Raw genomic sequence first — 24,956 nt, 5'->3', positions numbered from 1 at the left:
CTAGATTCCACATATATACATTAATGTCCTATATATTTTTTCTCTTTAAGATTTACTTCACTCTATATGGCAGTCTCTAGGTCCATCCACAGCTCCATAAATGGCACGACTTTGTTCCTATTTATGGCTGAGTAATATTCCATTCTATATATGTACCAAATCTTCTTTATCCAATCCTTGTTGATGGACATTTAGGTTGCTTCTACATCCTGGCTATTATAAATCATGTGCCTATCACTCTTCTTAAATTTGCTTATTTCTCTCCTCAAATGTTCTCTTCCAAGATAGCCTCATGGCTCACTTCTTCAGTTTCTTTATTGTTTCTTCAAATTATCACTCGTAGAGAGTCCAGAGCGGTCCTTCCAGTTCTATACTCTATTCCATGTTGATCTTTCTCTCCCCTGAGTTGTGCTGTTTTTCTTCATAGTCGCCAAAATCCAGAACAAAAAAATATATAAAGTGGTGATTTTCAAGAAGTTAGACAGGTAATAAGTAATAAACCCTGGAAGATTAAAGACAAACAAAGTCAGGTCTACCATTGCCTCAGACTACTGACTACCAGATATCCAGCACTGGAGCGGCTGTGAGGAGATACCCCACGACCAAGGGCAGAGGAGGAGCCCCAGCAGGGTGGTAGGAGGGGTGAAAATCGTGTTTAGAATCAAACCCCCTACCTGCCAGAGATATTCAGAGGACTCAAACAAACCTTGTGCGCACCAGGACCCAGAGACTGAGCCAGAACAGTGTCCGGGTGTCTCCTGCGGAGGTCCGGGTCAGCAGTGGGCTGCTGCAGGGGCAGGGGCTCTGGGTGCAGCAGACCTGGGTGTGGCACATGCCCTCTTGGAGGACGTCGCCATTAACCCACCATAGAGCCACCAGAACTTACACAGGACTGGGAAACAGACCCTTGGCAGGCACAAACAAAACCTTGTGCACCAGGACCCAGGAGAAAGGAGCAGAGACCCCTCAAGAGACTGACCCAGGCTTGCCCGTGGGTGTCCAGGAGTCTCCGGTGGAGGCGTGGGTCGGCGGTGGCCTGCTGCAGGGTCGGGGGCACTGAGTGTAGCAGTGCATGCATGGGACCTTTGGAAGGAGGTCGCCATTGTCTTCATTAGCTCTACCATAGTTTGGCCCAAGGTAAATAACAGAGGGAACACAACCCCTCCCATCAACAAAAAATTGGATTAAAGATTTACTGAGCATGGCCCCGCCCATCAGAACAACACCCAGTTTCCTCCTCAGTCAGTCTCTCCCATTAGGAAGCTTCCATAAACCTCTTATCCTTCGCCATCAGAGGGCAGACAATGAAAACCTCAATCAAAGAGAACTAACCAATCTGATCACATGGACCACAGCCTTGTCTAACTCAATGAAACTATGAGCCATGCCGTGTAGGGCCACCCAAGATGGACGGGTCATGGTGGAGAGGTCTGACAGAATGTGGTTCACTGGAGAAGGGAATGGCATACCACTTCAGTATTCCTTCCTTGAGAACCCCATGAACAGTAGGAAAAGGCAAAAAGATAGGACACTGGAAGATGAACTCCCTAGGTCGGTAGGTGCCCAATATGCTACTGGAGATCAGTGGAGAAATAACTTTGGAAAGAATGAAGGGATGGAGCCAAAGCAAAACCAACACCCAGTTGTGGATGTGACTGGTGATGGAAGTAAAGTCCGATGCTGTGAAGAGAAATACTACATAGGAACATGGAATGTTAGGTCCATGAATCAAGGCAAATTGGAAGTGGTCAAACAGGAGATGGCAAGTGTGAACGTTGACATTTTAGGAATCAGTGAACTAAAATGGACTGGAATGGGTGAGTTTAACTCAGATGGCCATTATATCTACTACTGTGTGCAAGAACCCCTTAGAAGAAATGGAGTAGCCGTCATAGTCAACAAAAGAGTCGGAAATGCAGTACTTGGGAGCAATCTCAAAAACAACAGAATGATCTATGTTCATATCCAAGGCAAACCATTCAATATCACAGTAATCCAAGTCTATGCTTCAACCAGTAATGCTGAAGAAGCTAAAGTTGAACAGTTCTATGAAGACCTACAAGACCTTCTAGAACTAACAGCTAAAAAAGATGTCCTTTTCTTTATAGGGGACTGGAAAGCAAAAGTAAGAAGTCTAGAAATACCTGGAGTAACAGGCAAATTTGGCCTTGGAGTACAGAATGAAGCAGGGCAAAGGCTAATAGAGTTTTACCAAGAGAATGCACTGGTTGTAGCAAACACCATCTTCTAACAACACAAGAGAAGACTCTACAGAGGGACATCACCAGATAGTCAATACCGAAATCAGATTGATTATATTCTTTGCAGCCAAACATGGAGAAGCTCTATATAGTCAGCAAAAACAAGACCAAGATATGACTGGCTCAGATCTTATTGCCAAATCAGACTTAAATTGAAGAAAATAGAGAAAACCACTAGACCATTCGGGTATAATCTAAATCAAATCCCTTATGATTATACAGTGGAAGTAAGAAATAGATTTAAGGGATTAGATCTGATAGACAGAGTGCCTGAAGAACTCTGAATGGAGGTTCATGACATTGTACAAGAGGCAGGGATCAAGACCATCCCCAAGAAAAAGAAATGCAAAAAAGCAAAATAGTTGTCTGAGGAGGCCTTACAAATAGCTGAGAAAAGAAGAGAAGCTAAAGTCAAAGGAGAAAAGGAAAGATATTCCCATTTGAAAGCAGAGTTCCAAAGAATAGCAAGGAGAGATAAGAAAGCCTTCCTCAGTGATCAATGCAAAGAAATCGAGGAAAACAACAGAATGGGAAAGACTAGAGATCTCTTCAAGAAAATTAGAGATACCAAAGGAACATTTCATGCATTCATGGGCTCAATAAAGGACAGAAATTGTATAGACCTAACAGAAGCAGAAGATATTAAGAAGAGGTGGCAAGAATACACAGAAGAACTGTACAAAAAAGATTTTCACGACCCAGATAATCACAATGGTGTGATCACTCACCTAGAGCCAGACATCCTGGAATGTGAAGGCAAATGGGCCTTAGGAAGCATCACTACAAACAAAGCTAGTAGAGGTGATGGAATTCCAGCTGAGCAATTTCAAATCCTGAAAGATGATGCTGTGAAAGTGCGGCACTCAATATGCCAGCAAATTTGGAAAACTCAGTGGTAGCCACAGGACTGGAAAAGGTCAGTTTTCATTCCAATCCCAAAGAAAGGCAATACCAAAGAATACTCAAACTACCGTACAATTGCACTCATCTCACACACTTGTAAAGTAATGCTCAAAATTCTCCAAGCCAGGCTTCAGGACTATGTGAACCATGAACTTCCAGATGTTCAAGCTGAATTTAGAAAAGGCAGAGGAACCAGAGATCAAATTGCCAACATTTGCTGGATCATTGAAAAAGCAAGAGAGTTCCAGAAAAACATCTATTTCTGCTCTATTGACTATGCCAAAGCCTTTGACTGCATGGATCACAATAAACTGTGGAAAATTCTGAAAGAGATGGGAATACCAGACCACCTGACCTGCCTCTTGAGAAACCTATATGCAGGTCAGGAAGCAACAGTTAGAAATGGACATGGAACAACAGACTGGTTCCAAATTGGGAAAGGAGTACGTGAAGGCTGTATATTGTCACCCTACTTATTTAACTTATATGCAGAGCACATCATGCAAAATGCCAGGCTGGATGATTCATAAGCTGGAATCGAGATTATTGGGAGAAATATCAACAGCCTCAGATATGCAGATGACACTACCCTAATGGCAGAAAGCAAAGAGGAACTAAAAAGCCTCTTGTTGAGGGTGAAAGAGGAGAGTGGCTTAAAACTCAACATTCAAAATATTAACACCATGACATCTGGTCTCATGACTTCATGCAAATAGAAGAGGAAAAAGTAGACAGATTTTATTTTCTTGGGCTCTAAAATCACTGCAGATGGTGACTGCAGCCATGAAATTAAAAGATGCTTGCTCTTTGGAAGGAAAACTGTAACAAACCTAGACAGTGTATTAAAAAGCAGAGATACCACTTTGTTGACAAAGATCTGTATAGTCAAAGCTATGGTTTTTCCAGTAGTCATGTATGGATGATGGATGTGAGAGTAGGACCATAAAGAAGTTTGAGTGCCGAAGAATGGACACTTTTTTGAATTGTGGTGCTAGAGAAGACTCTTAAGAGTCCCTTGGACAGCAAAGGGATCAAACCAGTCAATCCAAAAGGAAATCAACCCTGAATTTTCATTGGAAGGACTGATGCTGAAGCTGAAGCTCCAATCCTTTTGCCACCTGATGCGAAGAGACAACTCATTGGGAAAGACCCTGATGATGGGTAAGATTGAGGGCAGGAGGAGAAAGGGTCTGGAGAGGATGAAATGGTTAGATAGTATCACCAACTCATTGGACATGAATTAGAGCAAACTTCGGGAGACGGTGACGGATAGGGAAACCTGGCGTGCTGCAGTTCATGGTGAAGGATAGGGAAACCTGGCGTGCTGCAGTTCACGGTACCGCAAAGAGGTGGACACAACTTAGCAACTGAACAACAACAATCAGGTTATGAAGGTTTACTGAGTTCTTTGGTCATGTCGTGTTTCCCCTGATGCTTTGTGATCGGTGTAGGCCTGTGTAGGTATCTGCACATTTGAAGAAGCAGTCACCTCGTTCAGTCTCTGCAGACTGACTTCAGTGTGAAGACCATTTGTGGAGAGGGATCCACTAGAGCTTGCTGTGGCCCTGGGTCTAAGCCCGCAGGGCTCTAAATGCAAGAGAACATACTGCCTCTGCGTCTGGGGTTTCTGAGGTCTGGAAAGCTCAGGCTGATGGGGACTGTGACACTCACACGGTTCTTGGCGAGCACTGCTGGCGGGGTCTGCAGAGGCTTCGGGAGCTGGTGGGGTCCTCGGAAGCACTCTGTGTCCACCTTAGGGAGCAGGCCGGCCAGCGGGGTGGCCTGCGTGGCGGCACACACACGCTGAGCCGCAAGCCTGGCTGCAGGCGCCTGTGTAGTGCCGAGGGCGGGCTGCAGACACACAGGCTTGAGGGCCCGCCGCAGTGGCTCTGGTCGAGGGCACAGGCTCCGCAGCTGTGGGGACCCTTGCTGTCTACAGGCACTCCCGTGACTGCTGGGCATTCCCACTGGCATACTCGGGAGCAATGTCAAGGGGCTGCAAACTCGCGGATAGATGGGTTCGCTGCAGGGGAGCCCAACAGTGCATGCCAGTGTCGGGGGAGAAGGCTGGTTCTGGGTCCACAAGCCGTCTGCGGGAAGGGGGTCGGGGCTGTCGGCTACTCCACTGTGATTGCAGGGTCTCATCACAGGTACACACAGGGCACGGTGGCCTGTGATGGAACTCAGGCCAGCGGCATGCAGGTGCGCAGCGGGCGGTGCGGGCCCACTGTGTGCACACCGCAGTGGGGTCCGCTGCAGCGATCCCGGGTATGTCAGGGTTGACTGCCAGAGTGGATCCTGCGCTCCAGGGGGAGCTGGAGGGTGGGGAGGGGGGAGGAGGGAGGTATTCAAGCTGCAGGCGCTGCAAAGATGAAGCCGACAGGAAGGAAGCATCCGTGGTGAAGTCTCCGGGGGTGGGGCGGGGGGGGCGGGCTGTGCCAGCCTCCGGTTTCTTGAGCTGCAAAACCCACTGGGACGCCCTGTATAGGCGTCCACTGGGAACCGTGGTCACTCCCACCACGTGGCTCTTACTGGTTGCCACTGCCCTTTTCCTGTTCCCAACTGTCTGCTATTCATCTCAGCTTCGCTGGATCTTTAGGTGGGGTGGGTCCAAAGAGGGTCCCCCAGGAAGTGCCCCCAGGAGGCTAGGGAAGCTGGTCAGGCACACTTCTCTGCCTTTCCTGGCAAGGGGCACTCTTCTGAGCTGGGGAGTTCCCTCTCAACACTGACCAGCTTCAGTCCGGAGGAGGGGCAAATGTGAGCAACATGAAGCTGTCGCTTCCTTCCCTTTCTGTGCGGTTATCCCCAGGTTTCTGTTTCACTGCCGCGGAGGTGTCCCACATGAGCTCCCGAGCTCTCCCGGAGGAGTTTTTGTTCATGCACAGCTGTCTAACGGTTGGTTTCTGTTGGAGAACAGTGGCTGAAGTCTTCTACTCATCATTTTGGTGACATCACTACTTAGCATGTATTAAATTGGGATCCCCAGAAAGGAATGAGTGGGGAAAAAAATGTAAGGAAACAATAGATGAACCCTTTTTTAGCTTGGTGAAAACTATAAACCCACATATATAGAAGAAGTTTCAAAAAAACTCATGCACAAAGCATGAAGAAAACTATAGCAAGGAGCATCATAATTGAATTTCTCAAAACCAATAACAGATGAAAATATTGAAAACATCAGGAGAAAAAAAAGCATGTTACCTACAGAAGACCAAAGATAAAGAAGACAACAGATAGTTTACTGAAGCCAATAAAAGAGAAAAAGCACCATTAAAATGTTGAAATGTAGGAAAGAAGATTGTCTAGAATTCTATACATAGGAAACATATTTTAAAAATAAAAGCAAAGACTCTTTCAGAAATATAAAAGTTGATGAACTGATCACATCACCAGCATATCTTGGTACCAAAACACAAAAATAGTTAAAGAATGTACTTGAACAGATAGAAAATGGTATTGAGTGAAAATATTATTCTACACAAAAGAATGAAGATCACCAACAATGGTAACTAGGTAAGTGAAAGTATAAAATTTTCCTTATTATTTATTTAAATTTATCTAGAAGATAATTGAGTACTGAACAAAAAATAATGAGATATGGTGGGATTCTTGACATATGTCAAAGTAAAATGTACATAACAAAACCACAAAGGGCAGGAGAGGGTAAATGAAAATATACTATTACAGGGCTCTTATACTACACTCAGTGTGCTATCATATCATTTGAAAGCAAACTAATAAGTTAAGTAGGTATACTAAAAACCCTAAGCCATTAAGTACAAAAATGTATAGCTAATGTCAACAAAAATATAACAAAAACAAAAAATACCCAATCCAAATAAAGATAGACAAAAGAAGAGAATAAAGAAAAAATGAAACAAATAGAAATCAAATAGCAAAATGATAGGTTATAATCTAACTATATTAACTACCACATTAAATGCAAATATTCTAAACAAACCACTTAAAAAGCAAGGACAGTCATACTGGATGTATAAATGAGACCTATATATGTATGTTTAAGTAGACATAGTTTCAAAATAATGGAATGGAAGAGGATATAACATCATGATACAAATGGAAAGTTGAAGTGGCTATGTTAAGATTAGACAAACTTGATTTCAGGATAAGAAATGTTGGAGGTAAAAGTGATCATTTTACAATTCTGAAGGGGTGAATTAACCAAGAGAACATGACAACCCTAAGTATGTATTTTATTACAGAGCTGCGAATTTATACAGCAAAACTTGATGGAATTACAATGAGAAAAAGACAAAGCTACAGTACAACTAGACTTCAATACTCCTCTGTAAATAACTGATAGAACAAGTAGGGAAATTGTCAAGTGTATAAAATACTTAGACAGCAAAGCCATTAACTAAATTGACCTAGTTCATACTCCATTCAACAATAGAAGATTACACAAATTTTTCAAGTGTGCATCGGACACATCAAAATAAACCACATTCCCAGTCATGAAACAATTGTTTACAAATTCAAAACAGTTAATACATATGTGTTTTTTGATAAGAGTAAGATTGAGTTAGAATCAATAAGAGAAATATTTTTGAAAAATTCCCATATATTGGGAACTAGATAATATACTTATGAATAATGTATAGCTCAAAAAAGAATGAAAAGGAAATTAGAAAATATTTTGAAATGAAAATGGATTATGATGCATTTGAGTAAAAATTAAAAATTTGGGGATTCTTCAAAAGCTATGTTTGGGGGGTTCATAACACTAAACAGTTATATATATATATATATATATATTTTTTTTTTAAATCTTAATACCCAAAGATTAAGAAAATTGAAAAAAAACTCAGCAGTGGCCGCAGGACTGGAAAAGGTCAATGCCAAAGAATGCTCAAACTACCGCACAATTGCACTCATCTCAAAGCTAGTAAAGTGATGCTCAAAATTCTCCAAGCCAGGCTTCAACAGTATGTGAACCGTGAACTCCCAGATATTCAAGCTGGATTTAGAAAAGACAAAGGAACCAGAGATCAAATTGCCAACATTCATTGGATCATCAAAAAGCAAGAGAGTTCCAGAAAAACATCTATTTCTGCTTTATTGACTATGCCAAAGCCTTTGACTGTGTGGATCACAACAAACTGTAGAAAATTCTGAAAGAGATGGGAATACCAGACCATCTGACCTACCTCTTGAGAAACCTGTATGCAGGTCAGGAAGCAACAGTTAGAACTGGACATGGAACAACAGACTGGTTCCAAATTGGGAAAGAAGTACGTGAAGGCTGTATATTGTCACCCTACTTATTTAACTTATATGTGGAGTACATCATGAGAAACGCTGGGCTGGATGAATCACAAGCTGGGATCGAGACTGCCGGGAGAAATATCCATAACCTCAGATATGCAGATGACACCACCCTTATGGCAGAAAGTGAAGAAGAACTAAAGAGCCTCTTGATGAAAGTGAAAGAGAAGAGTGAAAAAGGTGGCTTAAAACTCAGCATTCAGAAAACTAAGATCATGGCATCTGGTCCCATCAATTCATGGCAAATAGATAGGGAAACAATGGAAAGTGACAGACTTGATTTTTTTTTTGGGCTCCAAAAGCACTGCAGTTGGTGACTGCAGCCATGGAATTAAAAGATGCTTGCTCCTTGGAAGAAAAGTTATGACCAACCTAGACAGCATATTAAAAAGCAAAGATATTACTTTGCCAACAGAGGCCCGTCTAGTCAAAGCTATGGTTTTTCCAGTGGTCATGTATAGATATGAGAGTTGGACTGTACAGAAAGCTAAGTGCCAAAGAATTGATGCTTTTGAGTTGTGGTGTTAGAGAAGACTCTTGAGAGTTCCTTGGACTTCAAGGCGATCCAACCAGTAGTGAAAGGAAATCAGTCCTGAATATTCACTGGAAGGATTGATGCTGAAGCTGAAACTCCAATCCTCAGGCCACCTGATGTGAAGAACTGACTCATTTAAAAAGACCTTGACGCTGGGAGAGATTGAAGGCAGGAGGAGAAGGGGACGACAGAGGATGAGGTGGTTGGATGGCATCACGGACTCAGTGGACATGAGTTTGAGCAAGCTCCAGGAGTTAGTGATGGAAGGGAAGCCTGGCGTGCTGCAGTCCATGGGGTCGCGAAGAGTTGGACACGAGGGAGTGACCGAACTGAACTGATTAAGAAAATTGAAAACAAAGAACAGCAACTTAAACACAAAGGCAGAAGAAATTAATGAAGGTCAGAATATAAATTACTGAGATAGAAAAACAACAAAATAAGAGTAAAACAATGGAACCAAGGAGCCCATTCTTTTAAGAAGATCAATAAAGTTAATAAAGCACAAAATTTCAACATCAGAAATGAAAGAGTTGACATTACTACAGGATTTGTAGATATTTTGGATATTCAGAGTATAGTGGTAAAGAATCCACCAGCCAATGCAGGAGATGCAAGAGATTCCAGTTTGATCCCTGGGCCAGGAAAATCCCCTGGAGTAGGAAATGACAACCCACTCCAGGATTCTTACCTGGGAAATCTATGGACAGAGGAGCCTGGTGGGCGACAGTCCATGGGGTCACAAAATAGTCAGATAGGACTTAGCAACTAAACATAAGCAAACTCTTCTTCTCTCATGAACACCCCAAAATTACAACCACTTATAGAGCACTTGGGCCTTCCCTGGTGGCTCAGATGGTAAAGAATCTCCCTGCAATTCAGGAGACCCTGTTCAGTTCCTGGGTTGGGAAGATTCCCTGGAGAAGGGACAGGCTACCCACTCCAGTATTCTTGGGCTTCCTTGGTGGCTCAGATGGTAAAGAATCTGCCTACGGTGGGGGGGATCTGGGTTGGATCCCCAGGTTGGGAAGATCCCCCAGAGCAACCCACTCCAGTATTCTTGCCTGAAGAATCCCCATGGACAGAGAAGCCTGGCAGGCTATAGTCCATGGAGCTGCAAAGAGTCAGACCCGACTGATCAACAAAACACAGCACAGAGAATTTGTGCTTCCCAGGTGGTGCTCGTGGTGAAGAACCCACCTGCCAATGCAGGAGATGCAAGAGATTCAGTTCAATCCCGGGTGTCAGGAAGATCTCCTGGAGGAGGGCATGGCAACCCACTCCAGTATTCCTGCCTGGAGAATCCCATGGACAGAGAAGCCTGGAGGGCTACAGTCCTTGGGTTGCAAAGAGTTGGACACGACTGAAGTGACTTAGCACGGTAGAGCAGTTACATACGAGAACAACCTGAGGATGAGCTGAGAAGATTTTCCACAATTAAAGACACAGAGAGGGGACCACAATGAGACGGGTAAGAGGAACGGAGATGTAGCGAAGTCAGAACCCGTATTCTCAGGTCAGCGACAAGCAAATGGGGGGTAATCACAATTGCAGAGGTCCTCCCCAAGGAGCAAGGGGTCCAAGCTCCAGCTTGGACTGCCCAGCCTGGGGGTCCTGCATAGGAAAGATGAGGCCCCAGAACACCTGGCTTTGAAAACCAGCAGGTTTCGCATTCAGAAGATCCAGGTGATTGTAGGGAACACAGACTCCACTCTTGCAGGGCACACACAAAATCTCACTTGCTCCGGGTCCCAGGGAGCACTTGGAGAGGAGGCCAGTTCAGGCACACTTGCTGATCTTGGGGAGCCTCCTGGAGAGGCGGGTGGGACCTGAGACTTCTCCTGGGGAAGGAGGCGATGGTGGCAGGCATTCGGGGAGCTCGTTCTACAGGGTAACATGAGTGCAGGCAGACATCACTTTGGCATCTTTCCTCTGGTCTGTTGATGCTGGGGGCCCAGCCCTGCCCCCAGCAGGCCGGGGGCCCCTATGCCCTCCTTGGCCTTGCAGCCAACTGCTTGGGAAGCTGACCCCACCTTCCATGTGCTCACAGTCGTCCCCTCAGGGTTGGCTCACAGCCAGCTGGGCCAGGGCCGGGCACCACCTACCAGTGGACCCCCAGCATCGCAGAAGGGTGCAGGCAGCCCCCTGGGGAGCACCCCTGAAGCTACAGCTCTGGGACCAGACAGGAGCAGACCACCAGGCCCCGGAGGGTGCCTCTTGTGTACGTAGAAATCCAACAGCCAGCACATACTTAAAGGTGAAGACTAAATGCTTTCCCCTCGAGATGAGAAACAAGATAGGATGTCCACCCTCCCCACTTCCGTTCATTGTGTGAAAGATTCTAGCCATTAAGGCAAGAATAGCTAGACCAAAGCCACCCTGATTGCTAAGAAAGAAGTACCAGTGTCTCTGAAGACAACGTGATCGTCTTCATAAGAAATCTGGTGGACATCACCTACCACTGGGGAAAAGTTAATTTAGAGAGGTTGTAGAATAAAAGATCAACCTATAAAAATCAAAATTGTATTTCTGTGTATCAACAAAGAATAATTCGATCTGAAATTTTTTAAAAAATACTATTTGTAGTAGCGTTTAAATAATCAACTACTTTGAGGTGAATCTGATAAAAGATGTGCATACTACATAGAACTGAAAATTATAGAACATAACTGAAAGAGAAATTTTTAAAAATTTAAATAGAGAGATTGTTCCCAGTTTATAGCTCAGAAAACAAGACATTTCGATATTGATTTTCCTCAAATTGATCTATAGATTCAGTGTAATCCCAATAAAAATCCTGTGTGCTTTTCTATACAAATTAATGGTCTGATTTGAAAATCTGCATAGAAATTCAAGGAACCTAGAAAAGTCAAAACAATTTTGAAAGAGAAGAACCAAGGAGGATTAACTTTAACTGATTTCAAGACTAGTTGTAAGGCTAAAGTAACAAAGTGTGGTGTTGGTATAAAGATAGAAAATGGATCAGTGAAACAGAATTGCAGGCCCATACATAGATGGACAACTTTTTGGCAAAATAAAAAATTAAATCTGTGGAGAAAAGAGTCTTTTATGCAAATGGTGTTCAAACACAGTCTTTAGTTGATTTTTTAATATAGTGATCAGACAATTGGATAAGCATATTCAAAATATAGACTTTGAGTCACACCTCACACCATATACAAAAATTAAGTAAAAAATTATTCTAGATGTAAATACTAAACCAAAAACTCTAACATTTCTGGAAAAAAAGAACAGGAGAATATCTTTGTTATCTTGTGTGTTAGGCAAAAATTTCTTTGCTACAACACCAAAAACATATACATTAAAAAAAAAAGATTAATTGGATTTCATCAAAGGTTAAAACTTGTGATCTTCAAAAGACTGTTGAGATCATGAAAAGTCAGCCTGGAAGAAAATATTTGCAAATGATAAATATAACAAGAAATTTGTATTATAAATACATAAAGAATTCTCAAATGTCAATAATAAGGGGAGAAAGTCAATTTTTTAAAACGGAAAAAAAATTTCAAGGAGCCTTTTCAATAAAAAGTATATGTGGATAAAAAGGAAGTACACATGAAGAGATGCTCAGTTCTATTAGTCATTAAAAAAAATTCAAATTAAAATGTCAAGCTAGGAAATCCCCTGGTGGTCTAGTGGTTAAGACTCTGGACTTTCAATGCAGGGGCTTGAGTTCAATCCCTGGTTGGGGAACTAAGATCTCACATGCTATGCAGAGCAGCCAAATACATAAAGTAACAAAATTTTTAGAAATAAAATAAACTTCACGTTTTAAAAAATCCTTAAAGCCTCATATTTATTAAAAAAAAAAAAAAAAAACTGGCAAGAGCCTGTATATCCCTCTTAGAGAGGCAAAAATTAAAAATACTGACCACACTGACTATTGGCAACAGTGTGGAGAAGCTCTACTTCTTTTTTTTTTAATACTTATTTATTTGTTTCTTTGGCTGTGCCGGTCTTAGTTGTGGCACATGGGATGTAGCCTCCTGACCAGGGATGGAACCCAAGCCCCCTTCTTTGGGAGCTCGGAGTCTTAGCCACTGGACCACCAGGGAAGTCTTAGCAGCTCTAATTCTCATCCATCAAGAATGGAAACACAAAATGGTACAGCCACTTTGCAAACTCTTCAACATCATTTAAAAAAATTATATATGTATTTTGTGTTCTAACCAATCTGCTTCATACTGACTCATACAAAAGTGTTTTCACAGCTTTATAAAACCTGTTTGTGACGGAAAAGTGGGAATTCAGGTTGTACCTAGAGAGGAGTGTTGTGGCCATCATCTTGATGGTGATCGTTCAGGACGCTCTCAGAAGGAATTCAGTGATTCTGCTAGCGATGTGTGCAAAACCTGCATGCTCCTGTGTATCTCTATAGGCACACTGCTGAGGTTTGACTCCCAGCCGGGTTAATTTGGTACGGGTGGTTCTTTGGCAAGTTTCCTTCTCCACTGCATGAAATTGTTGAGAAGATTTAATAGACTGAGTAGTAAGTGCTCAATAAATGATAGCTGTTCTATTTTTATGTTAAAATGGGGTTGGTGGTGATGCAGGGGGCGGGGGTGGGGGTTCATATCTCTGGTCGGATGCTAAAAGAGTCCTGTGACTCAGTAAGGCAACAAGTCCTCTGATCACTGAAGCTGTGGAAACAGGTGAAAAGGCTCAAAGACAGTACGGAGCCCTGGGGGAACATCTGAGCTTAACAGACAAGACAATTGAGATGTAATACAGAGGGGAGGTGAAAGCAGGAAAAGACAGGGTCACAGAAGCTAAGAGAGAAAATATATTTTAAAAATATATATTATCAAATACTGCAGCCCTGTGAAAGCAGCTCAACTGTAAGACAGATCCACTGGACCAAATAAGCTTGTGTTGCATTTTTCTTGAGATATAATTGACACAGAACATCATATTTGTTTCAGGTGTCCAGTGTAATAATTTGGTATTTGCCTGTACTATGAAATGATTATCACAGTAAGTCTAGGTAACGTTGACTTTTTTATTGTTTTGTTGCTTTAGAGTGTTGTGTTAGTTTCTGCTGTATTGCAGAGTCAGCTACTTGAACACACGTAGCCCCTCTTTGTCACCACCACAGACCGCAGTGTATATCTGTCGACCCCAGTCTCCCAATTCATCTCACCCCCTCCTCCCTCTTGAGGTCCATCCATTTGTTCTCTGCCTCTGGTCTCTATTTCTGCTTTGCAAGTCGGTTCACCTGTACCATTTTTCTAGATTCTGCATATATGCGTTGATGTACGATGCTTGTTATCCTCGTTCTAACTTACCAACATTGACCTGTGAGAGACCTATTCCACCAGAGAGGCGGGGAAACAGGCAGGTGGTAAAGCGGTTGTGAATGAATGCTTTGGAATTGTTGGCAATTCATTCGGACAACTTTTTCAAGAACTTTAGAAATGAATTTAAACCAAAAAAGAAGAAGAAGAAGAAGGCTCTCACTGTAGGCGTTATTAGGTCAAAGAGAGTTTTCCCCACACTGCTGCTCTAGGGCAAAAGTTGCTTTAAAGGGTGGGTTGATGGACGTGGCTATATTCTATTAAAGTTTATTCACAGAGACAGGCAATGGTAGCAGGCAGTATCTGATCCTGCCAGAGAGGATGAATTGGAGATAATAAGACAGAAACCGGGGTCTGATGTTTCAGGGAGATGGTTAGAAGAACTGAGCAGGCAAGGAATGCAGAGACTTGAAGGAAGCCCTTAGCACAGGCAACAGAGAGGGAATCGAGTCAAAATAGACGCAGGAGATGACAACCACGGGTCTTAGCAGCCGATTGGATGGAGGAAGAGACGAGGATGAAGGTCTGAAGCCTGGGTCTGCCTCGGGGGCCAGTTGCTCCCGCTGACTAGTGGGAAGCCTTGCAGACACAGTCACAGCTGCAGAGAATATAGTACTTAGGAAACTCTGTGCTCCGGCCACAAACCACAGCCCCGACCAGAGTTCTCACCTCCATCCAGGACTAGCTACATAATTTCCGGGACTCACTGCCAAGTAAGTGAGCATGTGGGACTTCTTGTTTAAAATTGTTAAACATCTCAAACAATACCCCGGAGCATTCAACCAAGGAGCCATTCTAAGTACCGGACGAGGTGTGACCACACAGGTCAGAAGACCGTAAATCTGACTGTACCTCCTCCTCCAGCCTGGCAGCTGGCAGGGGGAGGTTAGCTACTGGACTTCCGGAAGCAGGCTACATTTACACAAAATGGAACCTCTTTTGCTGCTGCTGCTGCTTTTTTTTTTTTTTTTTTTTTTTTGACTAATGGTTTTCAACAGTGCTCTACCATATCAATAACTTAAGGAACTTCTTTTTACTGGGGTCCTAACTTTTTAACCAGAGAAGGCAATGGCAACCCACTCCAGTGTTCTTGCCTGGAGAATCCCAGGGATGGGGGAGCCTGGTGGGCTGCCGTCTATGGGGTCGCACAGAGTCGGACATGACTGAAGCGACTTAGCAGCAGCAGCGACTATTTAACATGCCTCAACAGCCCATTTTCCTTAGTCTCCCAATCTGTGACATAGAATAAATAGCTGTACTTCGAAGATGATTTCACTTTAACAGAGCTTTTTTTCCTTCTTTCCTCCAACTCACAGCTAAGACGACTGCAGCGTGTCAGGGTGCATTCTCCAGAACGATTGAAAAAGCTCTTGGAAGGTGAGTTTCTTCAATGCATCAAGTTGACAAGTGAGGAGCTGGTTTGAAAGTGAACACAAGTTCCAAAGCCTCAGGCAGCAAGCAAGCTGTACTCCAAGGCTGCTCTTCTATCGGGGGCCTGTGGATGCCTGAGCTGGCTAACCTGCTAAGAGGATTCCGTGTGGTCAGTGGAGGACGTTTTCTCTGACCAAGAGTCCAGAGCCACACCCTGTCTGTCCAGCTCACCACTGTTGTTTTCTGAGCTTAATCGACTCAACATCACTTGGTACCTCTGCCTCTGGTGACACAGGACGTCTGGATTTTCAAGATCCAAAATTCACTTTTCTATTAACTTTGCTGTCATTCCGCAAAGCTCCCTAGGCCCTGGCATGTCAGGATATTCAATAATGAACATTTCATAACAAAGAACAAATTAAAATTTCATCTTCATCAATTGCAGTGATTACATACACATATTTTTTGGATTTAGATTTTCATATATTCTTTAGTCATGACAACTATTATAACCAAATATCAGAATTGCTTTATCATAAAGGTTTTTGACAATTGTGAAGCATTTCCGTATTTTTCATGTATGAAAATGTTCTTATACATCTTCTTTGTGAAACCAAAACAGTTTTGATATTTAACTTTACATATTAATAAGATTTCAAAGAAATTAAAATATTTTGGCTCATTCACAAAATGTTTTATAAATTGTTATTCACTTGCTCTTTACCTCAACTTTTTATTTTTTAATTTTTATTTGATTACATTTGAAATTGTATGTAATTTATAAATAAATAACACTTAGAAATCAGAGGTAAATGCTGAAAATTTTCTATTGATTGTTGTGTACTAAAATATATATATATTCAGTGGTCTGCATAACTACCTATCATTGATATTTAGGAGACTTTCCAAAACTGGGTTGGGACTTTATTCTAAATGAGCTCTAAGTTGTTCTTTTTTTTTTTTTTTTAATCTCTGAGTTTATTATTTTTAGCAATTCATTGTTATCCCAGGTTAGGGATAGAAAGAAAGGAAAGAAAGTTACTCTTTCTTTTAGAGAGGTAGGTGGTCTTCTGGTTTTGCAAAAAAGAATTTAATTTAGAGACCCAGGCCAGAACTAGTCTTAAACTGCTTTGTGCTTCAAAATTTAGTGAAATGTGGGTAATTCTTTATCTTTTCTCATAAAACATAGTTTAGCAGAGCTATTTAATATCTAATTTAATCACTTCTAAGGCATTTCCCAGGTGGCTCAGTGGGTAAAGAATGAGCCTGCAGTGAGGGAGACCCAGGTTCAATCCTTGGGTTGGGAAGATGCCCTGGAGAAGGGCACGGCAACCCACTCTGGTATTCTCGCCTGGAGAATCCCATGGAGAGAGGAGCCTGGCAGGCTACAGTCCATGGGGCCATAAGGAGTCGGACACAACTTAGCAACTAAACACTGTCTACACTCCATCTGACAAGCTTATCTTTGAAGGTTCAGCTGACTTCCAGGCTCTTTAGTGAAAACATTCATGATTAATCTGGAATATTTATGCACAACTATGTCACAGACTGTTATCCACAGGCTTAAACTCATACCTTCTCAGCTGGAATATGAGTTCTACACACTTTTGTTTTGTTCTGTTTTTTAATTCATCTCCATATGCCCAGTGCTTAGAACAGATCAGCTCGTTGTTGATAAATGTCCGAAAAATTCCAGAATGAATGAAAGGAAGAAAGGGAAGAAAGAAAGAGAAAGGAAGGGAGCAAGGGAAAGCTTGATTAAATGAATGGATAAATAAGTGAACAAATAGTATTTAAAGGAGAAGTTGCTATTAGAGCTATTGGAAGACAGCAACACATTTCTCATTTAATATTCTCTGTTAGGCAATCAGTAGACGCAGCCGCGAGCACTGGATGGAGAGAAAACTCAAAGGTTTGTAGCTGGGGCCAAATATAGCAGGTAGCAAAAAAAAAGTTAGCACTAAACCAGAGCTGGGCAGATCATTGAAATAAGGTTCCAATTCAAAGAACCTAAATCCAGAAGTCTAAATCCAAGTGAAAATCAAAGGAATGAAGGAAGGAATGCTCGAGGGAAGAAAAGAGGTGGAACCAAGAGAAATGCCAAAGGAGAGGGAGCGATGACCAGCGTCCGTTACGTGCTAGTGATGCTGGACACGACTGAAGCGACTTAGGTCACAGCACCGTGCCCTCGGCGTTCCGCAGGGACTCAGAGACAGGCCCTGGGAGAGGCCGCCCGAGCTCCCATGTTCCTTCTGCTGCCCACCAGATGCCTTTCTCTGATGCTGACACTTCTCTCATTTGCAAACCAGGGATGGCTGTCTAGTTCCCTCCCAGGGCCGATGTGAGAAATTAATTAAAACGTGTCTGTAAAGCATTTAGCATCAGTCAGTTCAGTTCAGTCGCTCAGTCATGTCCGACTCTTTGCGACCCCATGAATCGCGGCACACCAGGCCTCCCTGTCCATCACCAACTCCCAGAGTTTACTCAAACCCATGTCCATCAAGTCGGTGATGCCATCCAACCATCTCATCCTCTGTCGTCCCCTTCTCCTCCTGCCCCCAATCCCTCCCAGCAGCAGGGTCTTTTCCAATGAGTCAGCTCTTCGCATGAGGTGGCCAAAGTATTGGAGTTTCAGCTTCAGCACCAGTCCTTCCAATGAACATCCAGGACTGATCTCCTTTAGGGTTGACTGGTTGGATCTCCTTTCAGTCCAAGGGACTCTCAAGAGTCTTCTCCAGCACCACAGGTCAAAAGCATCAATTTTTCGGCACGCAGCTTTCTTCACAGTCCAACTCTCACATTCATACATGACCACTGGAAAAACCATAACCTTGACTAGACGGACCTTTGTTGGCAAAGTAATGTCTCTGCTTTTTAATATGCTATCTAGGTTAGGCGTAACTTTCCTTCCAAGGAGTAAGCGTCTTTTGATTTCATGGCTGCAGTCACCAACTGCAGTGATTTTGGAGCCCAAAAAATAAAGTCTGACACTGGTTCCACTGTCTCCCCATCTATTTCCCATGAAGTGATGGGACCAGATGCCATGATCTTAGTTTTCTGAATGTTGAGCTTTAAGCCAACATTTTCACTCTTCTTTTTCACTTTCATCAAGAGGCTTTTTAGTTCCTCTTCACTTTCTGCCATAAGGGTGGTGTCATCTGCATGTCTGAATTTATTGATATTCCTCCTGGCAATCCTGATTCTAGCTTGTGTTTCTTCCAGCCCAGCGTTTCTCATGATGAACTCTGTGTATAAGTTAAATAAGCAGGCTGACAGTATACAGCCTTCACGTACTCCTTTTCCTATTTGGAACCAGTCTGTTGTTCCATGTCCATTTCTAACTGTTGCTTCCTGACCTGCATATAGGTTTCTCAAGAGGCAGGTCAGGTGGTCTGGTACTCCCATCTCCTTCAGAATTTTCAAAAGTTTATTGCGATCCACACTGTCAAAGGCTTTGGCACAGTCAATAAAGCAGAAATAGATGTTTTTCTGGAACTCTCTTGCTTTTTCAATGATCCAGCAAATGTTGGCAATTTGATCTCTTGTTCCTCTGCCTTTTCTAAAACCAGCTTGAACATCTGGAAGTTCACAGTTCACGTATTGCTGAAGCCTAGCTTGGAGAATTTTGAGCATTACTTTATAAGCGTGTGAGATGAGTGCAATTGTGTGGTAGTTTGAGCATTCTTTTGGCATTGCCTTTCTTTGGGATTGGAATGAAAACTGACCTTTTCCAGTCCTGGAGCCACTGCTGAGTTTTCCAAATTTGCTGGCATATTGAGTGCAGCACTTTCACAGCATCATCTTTCAGGATTTGAAATAGCTCTACTGGAATTCCATCACCTCCACTAGCTTTATTCATAGTGATGCTTTCTAAGGCCCACTTGCCTTCACATTCCAGGATGTCTGGCTCTAGGTGAGTGATCACACCATCGTGATTATCTGGGTCATGAAGATCTTTTTTGTACAGTTCTTCTGTGTATTCTTGCCACCTCTTCTTAATATCTTCTGCTTCTGTTAGGTCCATACCATTTCTGTCCTTTATCAAGCCCATCTTTGCATGAAATGTTCCCTTGGTATCTCTAATTTTCTTGAAGAGATCTCTAGTCTTTCCCATTCTGTTTTTCTTCTATTTCTTTGCATTGATTGCTGAGGAAGGCTTCCTTTTGCATTCCTTCACTGAGGAATGCAAAAGTAGGAAGTCAAGAAACACCTGGAGCAACAGGCAAATTTGGCCTTGGAGTACAGAATAAAGCAGGGCAAAGGCTAATAGAGTTTTGCCAAGAGAACACACTGGTCATAGCAAACACCGTCTTCCAACAACACAAGAGAAGACTCTACACATGGACATCACCAGATGGTCAACACCGAAATCAGACTGATTATATTCTTTGCAGCCAAAGATGGAGAAGCTCTATACAGTCAGCAAAAAGAAGACCAGGAGCTGACTGTGGCTCAGATCATGAACTCCTTATTGCCAAATTCAGACTCAAATTGAAGAAAATAGGGAAAACCACTAGACCATTCAGGTATGACCTAAATCAAATCCGTTATGACTATGAGTGAAAGTGAGAAATAGATTTAAGAGACTAGATCTGATAGACAGAGTGCCTGATGAACTATGGACTAAGGTTTGTGACCTTGTACAGGAGACAGGGATCAAGACCATCCCCATGGAAAAGAAATGCAAAAAGGCAAAATGGTTGTCTGAGGAGGCCTTACAAATAGCTGTGAAAAGAAGAGAAGTGAAAAGCAAAGGAGAAAAGGAAAGATATTCCCATTTGAATGCATTCCAACATAATCAGTGATAAATGTTAGCTACTGTTATTAGGAAACCCTGATTCATTTGGACAGATAAGGTAAAGTAAGAGAATAAAACATCTGTATGGGTCTTGGTGGCTCAGATGGTAAAGAATCTGCCTGCAATGTAGGAAACCCAAGTTTGATCCCTGGGTTGGGAAGATGCCCTGGAGAAGGGAATGGCAACCCACTCCAGGGATTCTTGCCTGGAGACTTCCATGGACAAAGGCTACAGTTGATGGGGTCTCAAAGAGTCGGACATGACTGAGCAAATAACACTTTCCTGAGTCTTGGATGGGGTGACAATACTTTGTTAAGCTTTTTATTTTATGTTGGAAAATAGCTGATTAACGACGTTGTGACAGTTTCAGGCGCACAGCAGAGAGACTCAGCCACATGAACACGTGTGTCCATTCTCCCCCAACTCCCCTCCCGCCCAGGCTGCCAGATAACAGCGGGCAGGGTTCCCTGTGCCGTACAGTAGGTCCTTGAAGGGTGACAGTGTTCACCTGTTGCTTAGACCGGACCTTGTTGACGTATGTTGTCATGGTAGCTTACATGGTTGGTGTGTCCTTTCATAGCATAGATTGCCTTAGCACATATTTAGCATATCCAAATCGGAAATAATTTTTTGAAACATGAAATAAAAGATGCAAATTATAAAGAAAAGTATGTCAAATCACACTGAGTTAACATTTTAAATTTCTGAACAGAAGACAAAAAATGAAAAATTGCACGAGTAATCAAGAAAATGCAGATAAAATACAAGGGTGATTTTGCATCTGTAATAAGATAGAGGGGGTTATAGTGAAAATCTCCCACAGGGACCAAGTAGAAAAGCTGGACACATTGTAAAGGGTTTAAATTAGACACAGTGGGGGGCGGGATAAATTAAGAGGTTGGGATTAACATATAAGCACTACCATATATACAATAGATAATCAGCAAGGGTCTACTATATAGCACAGGAAACTATACTCATTATTTAGTAATAATCTATAAGGGAAAATAATCTGAAAAAATATATATATATATAACTGAATCACTTTGTTGTACACTGGAAACTAATATGACATTGTAAATCAACTATACTTCAACTAAAAAAATTGAAAAATCAGACAGGAACTTCCCTGATGGTCTAGTGGTTAAAACTCTGCACTTTTACCCAGGGAGAACAGGTTCAATCCCTGGCTGGGGAACTAAGATCTCAATGCTGCCTGGTGCAGCCAAGAACTTTTTAAAAAATTAGACAGAGTATGTTCTATTACAATGACAAGCTAGAAATTAGTAGCAGAGAGATAACTAGAGAATACCTAGATGTTGAGAAATTAGACAATATTTGTCTAAATAACCCATGACTCAAGTAATTAAATAAAATGTAGATGGTATCAATGAGAATTAAAACATGGCCTATCAAAGCACTGAGAAGTATATAGCATTGATGAATATATTAGTAAAGGAAAAAGTACATCTAATGAATGATTTTTGTTGATCTAAGTATCCATTTTTTAGACACGTGAAAAAGAGCGAATTAAATCCAAAGAAAGTGAAAGAAAAGAAATACATGTAGAAGCCAAAAGAAATGTAAGACAAAACTGTAGAACAAATTAACAAGACCAAATGCTGTGGTCTTTAAAAAGACTTATAAAAGTCATAAATCCATGTTGACTGGCATTTTTTTAAGAAAGGTTAAAAAATAACTAATACCAGGAATAAAAACGAAGTCATCACTACAGATATTTATTCCAGGTAGGCATTTACCCTTCAAGACCAAAGGAATTCACTTTAATGGAATAAAGGAAAAACAATTATGTGATCGTTTCAATAAAAACAGAAAAGGTATTTGATAGAGTTCAACATCTATTCAAAACTACTTTTCTAAATTAGGAATAAAAGGAAATTTCATTAAACCTATTTAAAAAAAAAAAAAAAAAAACAGTCAGCTTTATTTTCATGGAGAAATATTAAAAGCTTTCCTCCTTGGATCCTGAATGAGGCAATGATGTTAAATCATTTTCTTAAATCAGAGTAGAAAAATCAGAATCACATTTAGGTTAAAATGCAACATGGATGGACCTAGTGATTGTCATATTGAGTGAAGTAAATCAGCAAAGACAAATATCAAATGATATTGCTTATATGTGAAATCTTTAAAAATGGTACAAATGAACCTATTTACAAGACAGAAATAGAGCCACAGGCATAGAAAACAAACCTTCAACCGGGGGAAAGGAGGTGGAGGGTAAACTGGGAGATTGGGATACACATTACTGTATATAAAATAGGTTAATAAGGACCTACTATAGCACAAGGAACTCCACCCAGTACTCTGTAATGGTCTGTATGGGAAATGAATCTAAAAAAGAGTGGGTGTACATGTATGTATAACTGATTCACTTTGCTGTCCACCTGAAACACAGCATTGTAAATCAACTACACCCCAATAAAAATTAATTCTAAAAATGGAAGTTAAAAATAACCCATCTTAAATCCAACTTATTCATGAAAAAATGTAGTCATTTTTAAAAATGCATGTTGATCCCTAGCGTCTGAAGTTGCCTTTTTCTGGGAGGAGGAGAAGGAAGGAGAAAGGGAGAAAAAGAGAAGATAATTGGATCTCTCTCAACCATTTTTCTTTTTTTCCATTTTTTTAATATGAAAAGGCATTTAAAAGACAGAAAATTGTAAGCAGTTCCAGAGTGTCATGTTAACACGTAGGTGCTACTGGTGTGAAAGAAAGGAGAACGTGGCAGAAAGCCAGACACGCCAGGTGATTTATGGAGGTGCAGGGGAGAGGCGGGCAGGGCTGGGAAATGAAACACTTGGAGACTGAGGAGTCAGTTTCTGAAAGTCCCTGTATTTTACGTTTTGCTTCTATTTTATTTTCTACTATGGTGTCCTAAATGCTCCTAAATCCTGCTACAAATTAGATCATTTGCTTTTCACTGAGTCAGAAACAGCTGTTATCTCTTTTGACTAGGATGAGAAAGTATCAAACTGCAGAAATAAAAGACTGAAATAAGTTGATGGGGACTTCCCTGGCAGTCCAGTGGTTAGGACTTTGCCCTCCAACGAGGGCTTGTGAGGTGGTGGTGGTCGTGGGGTGTTAGAGGTGTGTGTGCAGGTTCAATCCTTGGTCAGGGAACTAAGATCCCACATGTGTCATGGCCAAAAAAATAGAACATAAACAATGGAAGCAATATTGTAACAAATTCAATAAAGCCTTTTAAAAAATGGCCCACATCAAAAAAATTCTTTAGAAAGAATAAAACAAAATAATGGATGGTTCTGATTTCTTACAAAATCCTCCCAAAATTAAAGCCAACATTTCTCCCTATTACCATTGTTGCAAAAGGTCAGCTGCAGCCTGAATTTAATAGAAATATATGAGCGTAAATAAAAATAACCCAAGGCAGTAGGAAAAGCCCAACACTCAATGCCAAATTTAAATTGCTATTTTCAGTTATCATGACCTGTCTTACAATGATCATTCATAAACTTTCTTATTCCAACTAAATTTAACTTTTGGGTTTCAAGTAAGTGATAAGAATCCTACTCTACCGTGCAGGTTACAAGTTAACTGATTTTTCCCAGTAGAATCTGTATAAAAATCCTCATTTACCAGGGCATACACCTCAAAGCAAAATTCCACTCAGACATAAAGTCTATGCTCCCTCCTCCCTCAATGTGTTACATTGGTTGAAACATCAGAATTGTCATTGGGACAAAATACCTAGGATATTGCCCTTTAACCCTGTGATCCTGGTGGTATCTTATAGGCACAGCCAGAGATTCTTGGCAAAATCGAGGGCTCCCGGCGGTAACAAGGTCAACAGTATAGACTATGCCATTCTGGATTCAATCACGCATGGGCCATTAAAAGCTGACTTTATAAAATATAAATAAATAAAACCACGAATCTGTTGGCTGAGTTTTGCCAGCACTTCTGGTACTGAACCGCCCCAGCCCACTCTAATCAAGGCTGTAAACCGCCTGTGATTAAACTGTTTTTCCTGTGGGAAGCAAACAAAGATACATTGAAGCCAGGCAGGTAACAGCATCATTCTCCAGACTTCATGGAGCCAAATTTCATGTCGCCAATCAATATGGAGTCACAAGGCTGTTTTAAATGCCTTGCCACGGGAATTGGCCCGCAGCCACCGGAGCAGAGTGAAGGAGACGGAGCTGATATTGGACAGAGGACGGGAGGGAATGCCGTTTGCTCCCCTGGAGTCTGTGTATTTGTATACCTTGCTAACAATCAGCATTTTAAGAGAAAGCTATAAATTTAGATTCCCCCAAGTCAGAACTCTTAGAATGTGGCTTGAATCTAGACAGGAAAATTCTGATATGAAGCTCTTCCTTGCAGTCTTGAATCACCCCATGTGTACATCCTAAGCGTAAAGGGTTGAGACCCAAAGAATGATTTATTAAATTTCATTCTTTTTAATTTATTTTTTGGCCACACCACACGGTATGTGGGATGTCAAT

At 41.8% G+C, this 24,956-nt stretch overlaps 1 protein-coding gene across 3 annotated transcripts in view; it reads left to right on the top strand.

Moving 5' to 3' along the window:
* The window catches only part of ATP6V1G3 (ATPase H+ transporting V1 subunit G3), a 79,457-nt gene that overhangs the window by 12,550 nt on the left and 41,951 nt on the right, over window positions 1-24,956 (top strand). The window contains exons 3-4 of one of the 3 annotated variants that reach the window (XR_009695876.1): window positions 13,926-13,987; window positions 15,614-16,389. The exons of the other annotated variants lie outside the window; for them this stretch is intronic. The gene's annotated coding sequence lies outside the window, so the exon portion shown is untranslated. Of the gene's footprint in view, window positions 1-13,925; window positions 13,988-15,613; window positions 16,390-24,956 lie in introns of those variants that run through there. 3 annotated transcript variants of the gene reach the window in all.

Source organism: Dama dama, chromosome 14 (genome assembly GCF_033118175.1).
Source record: "Dama dama isolate Ldn47 chromosome 14, ASM3311817v1, whole genome shotgun sequence".
Lineage (NCBI taxonomy): Eukaryota > Metazoa > Chordata > Mammalia > Artiodactyla > Cervidae > Dama > Dama dama.
Note: the sequence above shows the minus strand (reverse complement) of the source record. Positions and strands in the feature narration are given on the sequence as shown.